Raw genomic sequence first — 6,566 nt, 5'->3', positions numbered from 1 at the left:
CCTAGAGAGCCGCAGTCCTGCAGAGTTCAGCTCCAACCCTGAAAAAAAAAAAACTCACCTGCCTATAGCCTTAGTAATCCTGAAGACATTGATTAGCTTGTTCAGGTGTGTCTGATTAGGGTTGGAGCTGAACTCTGCAGGACTGCGGCTCTCTAGGACCGAACTTGCCTACCCCTGTCCTAGGCCTATTATATACTTTTTATTTTATTTATTTTATAGACTTAATTTCTGTTTTCTCCTTTCACAGAAGCACTGCAGGTGCATGATGCGACAATTGAATCCTCACGCCTGTTTCACACATACTCCGTCTGCAATGCGTGTGCGTTGCGTTTTTTTTTACGCACCCATGTTAACGGATCTGCACCGCATACGTAACGCACTCGGACCGCATACGCACTGCAGACCTTTGCCACCCGGCAAAGTATGTATGAAACAGGCGTCATGGTCTTGTTTACGCTGCTATTCGTGCATATAAAGCTTAAGCCCTGTATAAAACAAAAAAAAAGGCATTTTAATCTTACTGGTTAACGATCGACTTCGTTTGACAGTCAGGAAAATAAAAATGAACAAAATGCTCTCATTGTACAATTCTCCACCATATTTACTGTGCTGCGCGCAAGTTCAGGTAACTCAAAAGCTTGCGTACACGAGCTGAGAAAAAAGACATTCTAATCTTACTGGTTAACGATCGACTAATGAGCTTCGTTTGACGGTCAGGAAAATAAAAATGAACAAAATGCTCTCATTGTACAATTCTCCACCATATTTACTATGCTGCCGTAAGTTCAGGTAACTCAAAAACTTGCGTACACGAGCTGAGACCAGACGTGAGATTTGACCGTAGCCACCGCTCACGTCCATATTGATAAATTCCAAGTTTTGCGTTGAAACGACCGTATGCCCAATTTTCTGTCGCTCATTTCGTAAATGAGCCCCACTGTCTGGCAGTTTAATGCCTAAAAACGGCTCGTAGGGAATACAACGAGCTACTTCCCGGGTTCGTTACATCACAAACCCAGATAAACCCTGCCCCCGGGAACATTCAGCAAAGGGGGCGAGGCCATGTTGTGCTGCTTTAGAGAAGTGGAAGAGAAAACTAGGGGTGCACATTAAAATCTATTAATTCAGTCAATTTTTGAATTAAAGTCAGTTAATTGTTGATTCAGTGATGTCATCTCAGTTCAGTATCTGTGCAATCATGTCGATAATATTTCCAACTAAGGAAGCCAAAGGCGACAGTAGCAAGGAACCAATACTCCTTTGAAAAGAATGGAGAAAAAAACCTTGGGAGAAACCATGCTCAGTCAAAAGGCCAGTTCTCCTCTGGCCAGACAAAACCAGCATGATGTGGTTTTTCGTGGTCTTTACTGAGGTCTTGTCACAATGACCGTCTAGTTGACGAGGTCTTTGCAGGGGATCTATCTCTAGGGCTCATCTACTTGTCCTGGTCTCCGCTGACATTCATGGCTGATCACAAACCCAGATAAACCCCGCCCCCGGGAACATTCAGCAAAGGGGGCGAGGCCATGTTGTGCTGCTTTAGAGAAGTGGAAGAGAAAACTAGGGGTGCACATTAAAATCTATTAATTCAGTCAATTTTTGAATTAAAGTCAGTTAATTGTTGATTCAGTGATGTCATCTCAGTTCAGTATCTGTGCAATCATGTCGATAATATTTCCAACTAAGGAAGCCAAAGGCGACAGTAGCAAGGAACCAATACTCCTTTGAAAGGAATGGAGAAAAAAACCTTGGGAGAAACCATGCTCAGTCAAAAGGCCAGTTCTCCTCTGGCCAGACAAAACCAGCATGATGTGGTTTTTCGTGGTCTTTACTGAGGTCTTGTCACAATGACCGTCTAGTTGACGAGGTCTTTGCAGGGGATCTATCTCTAGGGCTCATCTACTTGTCCTGGTCTCCGCTGACATTCATGGCTGTAGAGGTCATCTCTAGGTGCTGATCCACCATCTGATCTGGATACGGACTGGGTCCGGGTGGCTATGGTGACCTTGGAATAAGAATGAGACAGACTGATATTAGTCTAGATGCCATTCTACTTACGATGTAACAAGTACATCAGGTGTATTTGATATTGCTATTGTTATTGAACCCTTTCAGAATGAGACATGGCCATGTTGGGAATAACTTCAAGGGACACTTCAAACATTACAATTACACCACCTTTTCTTTACATATTGCAAGACTGTCAAAGTAAACTTACCACAGTTCGACCACACAGAAGAATGCAAAATGTCCATTAAATAGTCCCGCACTGGCACTTCAACTTTAGTGTGCTTTCAGCATATGCCTGAAATGATATGAGAGCCATTAACAAACCGGCTAACTCACATGTCCCGATCCCATCCCACCCTTGTATACAGTATTTTGTAAATATTCAGTCAGTGTGTGACTAGACATGTGCCGGTATTCGGTAATGCGATATATCACGATAATGAATATGCACGATATTGTTATCGTGGGCACTTCAAAATACCGAGAATAATTATTTATAACAAATTATTCAGAATTTTGAATGCATTTTAAGAATACTTTTCCCATCAACTGGTCACAATACACAACACCGCTGTATGCTGCGTGAAAGACGCATGTGCACTCTGATGTAAACAAGCACGGATGAGAAGAGCTCGAACGCTTTGGGAACGCCCCCGGGAGTCAGTGAAAACTCTGTATAGCAAGTGAGAAAAATGCCAAAGTGTAAATCTAAAGCAAATGTGGCGAGCGGACGGTGTTTCAAGTCGTGTGTTCCTCCCTGCCCACGTCATATCTCGGGTGGGGATACACACGATTTGTGCGTTGTCTGTTTGGGAGTGGAGCATGCACGGGCAGCTCTTGAGGGGGCTGCCTGCCATGATTGTAAGCTTCTCCCACTCCGTGTGCTTCGCTCCCGCCTGGCTTTCATCGAAGACGGCCAGGTTCGCGATCCCGCTGGGTCCGGGCCCCGCTGTTGCTGAGGCATTTAGCGGATTTGGATTTAGCGGAGGGATCCGAGACGGGCTCATCCTTATCTCTGTCCTCACCCGCTAGATCCACGGCCACAGATTTGTCGCTTCGGGCCACCAAGGAAACGGCCAGAGCCATCAGCCGTTCCATGGCAGCTCTCATGGCCACGGAGCGACACCTGTGGTTGAATCTGTCCGAGTTACAAGATAAAGACAGATTCTTCCTGCTGGATGCCCGCTATTGCCTTCTGGCCTCTTCGGCGGTGCAGTAGAGGAGAGGTGGTTTCAGGAGGCGAAGAAGCAGGCGGCGTTCGGGCCACCAAGGAAACGGCCAGAGCCATCGGCCGTTCCATGGCAGCTCTCGTGGCCACGGAGCGACACCTGTGGTTGAATCTGTCCGAGTTACAAGATAAAGACAGATTCTTCCTGCTGGATGCCCGCTATTGCCTTCTGGCCTCTTCGGCGGTGCAGTAGACACTGTCGTGAAGAGGTTTCAGGAGGCGAAGAAGCAGGCGGCGGCATTTCAGCGCTTCCTCCCTCTCCGCCCCCAGGTCTTTGGGACTGCTGAGCGGGAGCAGTCCCAGCCGTCTAGGTCCTCATACCGCCAGACCCAGAAGCAGAGCCGTACTCCCCCGCAGAAAGATCAGGGGGCGGGGCAGCGCTCTCGGCCGGGGTCTTCTAAACAGAAAACGGATCTGCGGACCGTTATTATGTCCAAGAGGACCTCGGCCAAGCGGTCCTGACAATTCCACCGTCAGGACCGCGAGGGCAGCCCACCCTGGGGAGGAGAGGTACACACCTCAGTATACGGTGCCCGATCCTCCTCAGTGCCCTCGGGGAGACTTACTGACACCCCTGCCACCCCCGGTGCTTCAGGGCTTAGTAGGCTCCAGCGAGCAAAATTCCCAGCTGCCGCCCGGTGACGGTACGGCACGGGAGAGCGCGCCCCCTCAGATGAGGGTGCTAGAGAGCCTAGATCGGTTGTTCCCTGCCGGTCAACGGCTTCAGGGCACCGAAGTGGCTCTTCTAGTAACACCAGACGCCAGTCTCGAGAGACTGGTTCCCTTAGTAGATTTTCTGGCAGCGTGGAAACTTCTGCCGAATGTCTCACAATGGGTCCTGTAGACTGTAGAGAGAGGTTACAGAATTCTGTTCGGCTCTCGTCCACCTCGCTTCAATGGGGTTATTCTTACATTAGTGGGCCCAGAGCAGGCTCTGGTATTGGAACAGGAAGTAGAAACTCTCTTGAGGAAGGAGGCCATAGAGCGTGTTCCTTCTCTCGAAAGAGAATCATGGTTCTACAGCCATTACATCATCGTTCCAAAGAAGGATGGGTGGTTGCGTCCGATCATAGATCTGCATCTACTGAACCGTGCTATCAAACGATTTCGGTTCAAGATGCTTACAATCAAACAGATTGTGTCTCAAATCAGGTCAGATGACTGGTTTGTCACGATAGATCTCAAGGACATACACTTCCATGTATCCATTCTTCCTCAACACAGGAAGTTCCTGAGGTTTGCTTTCGGGGGTGAGGCATACCAATATCGGGTTCTTCCGTTCGGTCTATCACTCTCACCCCGCACTTTCACAAAGTGAAAAAAAGGGCGCTGGCTCCGGCTGCGACTCCAGGGCATCCGCATACTGAATTACATCGACGATTGGTTGATTTTAGCTCAGTCTTCCGTTTGGTCTATCACTCTCACCCCGCACTTTCACAAAGTGAAAAAAAGGGCGCTGGCTCCGCTGCGACTCCAGGGCATCCCGCATACTGAATTACATCGACAATTGGTTGATTTTAGCTCAGTCAGAGCAGATGACGGCTCGGCATCGAGATGGCGTCCTCACCCATATGAGAGAGCTGGGGTTACGGCTGAAAGCCAAGAAAAGTGTGCTTTCTCCACTACAGAGGACCACTTTTCTGGGCGTGGTGTGGGATTCGACAACGATGCAGGCACAGTTGTCTCCTGCTCGTATCGAAGCGATTCTCACAGCCGTGAGGGGAGTGAGAGAAGGCCAGTCACTTACTGTCAAACAGTTTCAGAGACTGTTGGGTCTGATGGCAGCTGCGTCCAACGTGATACCTTTTGGCATGCTGTACATGAGACCCTTGCAGTGGTGGCTCAGGGCCAAGGGGTTTTCCCCGAGGGGCAACCCGCTTTGCACAATCAAGGTCACGCGGCGATGCTTACGTGCCGTAGACATGTGGAAGAAACCTTGGTTCCTGTCTCAAGGCCCATCGCTGGGGGCTCCTTGTTTTTGTGTAACGCTAATGACGGACGCCTCCCTCACGGGTTGGGGGGTGGTCATGAGTGGCCGCTCTGCCCGAGGTCTGTGGGAAGGCCATCATCTCATGTGGCACATCAACTGCCTGGAGATGTTGGCCGTGTTTCATAGGATATAGCTCTGAAACACTTCCTTCCAGATCTAAGGGGACATCATGTGCTTGTCCGCACAGACAACACATCGATGGTCTCCTACATAAATCGGCACACCCCCTTTACAGGCTGGCGCACCAGATCCTCCTGTGGGCTCAGGGAAAGTTCCTCTCGCTAAGAGCAGTCTACACCCCTGGGCAACTCAATCAGGGAGCAGACATCCTGTCGAGACAGGGGCTGAGGCCCGGGGAATGGAGGCTCCACCCAGAATTGGTGGAGCTCCTTTGGGGGAAGTTCGGCCAGGCAGGAGTGGATCTATTCTCGTTGCAGGAAACGACACACTGTCCGCTCTGGTTCTCCCTCACGCATTCAGCTCCACTTGGGCTGGATGCAATGGTACAGACATGGCCGAGGCTTCGTCTGTATGCATTTCCCCCGATTGCTCTGCTCCCGGGAGTTCTGGAGAGAGTACGCCGAGACGGGGTCCGTCTTTTGCTAGTAGCCCCATTCTGGTCTGCCCAAGTATGGTTCTCGGACCTGGTGTCCCTCCTCGACGGCTCTCCACTGGAGATTCCGATCAGGAGGGACCTCCTCTCTCAGGCAGGGGGCACCATTCTTCACCCCCGCCCGGAGTTATGGAAGTTGTGGGCGTGGCCCCTGAGGGGGCACAGCTCATAGCATCCGGTCTCTCAACTGAGGTTGTTGAGACCATACTCCAGTCCAGAGCTCCCGCCACGAGGAAACTGTACGCCTTGAAGTGGAAACTTTTCACCTCTTGGTGCGGACAGTGGCTGCAAGACCCAGTCAACTGCCCAGTTGGTTCAGTTCTGGAGTTTCTGCAGGAGCGATTCTCCGCAGGGTTATCCCCCTCCACTCTGAAGGTTTATGTGGCGGCCGTAGATGCTTACCACACCCTTCAGTGTGGTCAGTCAGTGGGAAGACACCCGTTAGTTACACGTTTCCTCCATGGCACCCAGAGGCTGAAGCCAGTACAGTGCACCAAGGTGCCCTCATGGGATCTGGCAGTGGTTCTGGAGGCTCTGTGCAAAGCTCCCTTTGAACCCATCGAAGACATTTCAGATAAGCTCCTCACGCTTAAGTCTATCTTCTTGCTCGCTATATCCTCGCTGAAGAGGATAGGGGACCTCCAGGCTCTTGCAGTGTCAGGCCTGGAGTTTGCCCCAGGCATGGTTAGGGCGTTCCTTTACCCGAAGCCCGGGTATGTCCCTAA

This window comes from Sinocyclocheilus rhinocerous, unplaced genomic scaffold, assembly GCF_001515625.1.
Source record: "Sinocyclocheilus rhinocerous isolate Xijiao unplaced genomic scaffold, SAMN03320098_v1.1 scaffold130, whole genome shotgun sequence".
Classification (NCBI taxonomy): Eukaryota; Metazoa; Chordata; class Actinopteri; order Cypriniformes; family Cyprinidae; genus Sinocyclocheilus; species Sinocyclocheilus rhinocerous.
The sequence above is the reverse complement of the archived record's forward strand: the minus strand, read 5'-3'. Positions refer to the sequence as shown.